The sequence below is a fragment of the Cynara cardunculus genome (assembly GCF_001531365.2).
Source record: "Cynara cardunculus var. scolymus isolate 2C chromosome LG 17, CcrdV1, whole genome shotgun sequence".
NCBI lineage: Eukaryota > Viridiplantae > Streptophyta > Magnoliopsida > Asterales > Asteraceae > Cynara > Cynara cardunculus.
In genome coordinates this window covers 22,547,738-22,549,137 of record NC_037544.1, presented here as the reverse complement: position 1 = coordinate 22,549,137, position 1,400 = coordinate 22,547,738, and positions in this window count along the sequence as shown.

The following is a 1,400-nucleotide window of genomic DNA, read 5'->3' as shown; positions in this document are numbered from 1 at the left end:
TGTATGGGCAGATAAAGAATATGAAATGGGGTGGCCTTTCAAAATTTCTGATATAATTGGGTATTCGGCAGGCATATCGAAAGAGAAGTGATGGTTATTCGGTTTTATATCTAGATATTGAAACTGTGGGTAAAGTGTTTCAGAAGCTATTGGTTGGTTAGGTAAATTTTCTAGTACATGTTCAGATCTGACCGAGGGAACACGAGATTCCTCGTCAGACTGATGTTTGGGATCGGCCATTTACCTATAAAAAATCTAAAACATTAGTACCCATTTTATTCAAAATAAAATTGAATTACAAAAAAAAATACATACACACACACAAAAAAATTCAAAACAAATGAAAAAATAAAAATAAAATTCACACACACAAAAACAAAACTAAAAAATAAAATTATAAAAAAATCTAACCTAAAAAATAAACTAAAAAATAGTAAAAAATAAAGATCAAACACTTGGTAAAATTCTCAAAACACATTGACCGGATTAGTAATCCGGACAACACACAAACTACACTAAACACTTACAGACAAAAAGGAATTGTGTTCGGATTAGAAGTCCGGACAACACACAACACTTAGAACTAAAAAGCATTTTGTCCAGATTAGAAGTCCGGACAACAAGTCAAACTTCACACAAAACACAGTCACAATCTGGACAATCATCAACCGGTTTAAGGTTGATCGGATTGAAGTCCGATCACCTTGTCCGGTGAGATATCCGTTCAAAACACAAAATGAATACAATCACAAAATACGTAAAATGAACACAAATATAATCAAAATACACACTACATACGCACTCGAAAATGAAAAACGACACACAATACACTAAAATACAATGTCTAATCCGAGTTATTGAGTGTTTATTGTTCGATTATGAAGTCAAAGTTCATTTTAAGTCAAAAACAGTCCATTCGATCAATAAGTATCGAGACAAACAACGAATAGGAATAGTAATCAAATGAATCGATTTGTAACCTTGAATGAAAACGATGAACAGTAGACGAGATTGATGTGATGTAATCAAAGAGCTTRATTTGAGCGGATARAGTGAGCGGAGACGATGATGAACAGTATAAGAGCGTAAAAAGTAAAAATGAAAAATGACACGGTTATTTATAGTCAAAGGTCAAAAACTGTTCATATGCTAAACCGCTCAAGGCTTATCCGGATTAGAATAAATCGGTCAAGAGGTGTCCGGTTTATGGAATGAATATTATCTAAGTGTTAATCCGGATACTAAACCGCTCAAGGCATGTACAATTTAGATGAACACCGGTCAAGACATGTCCGATTTAGAATTAAACCGTTCAAAGGATAATCGGATTAAAGATAAACCGCTCAACAAAGGAAATTAAACCGCTCAAGGATTGAGCGATTTAAAGACTTAGACAAATG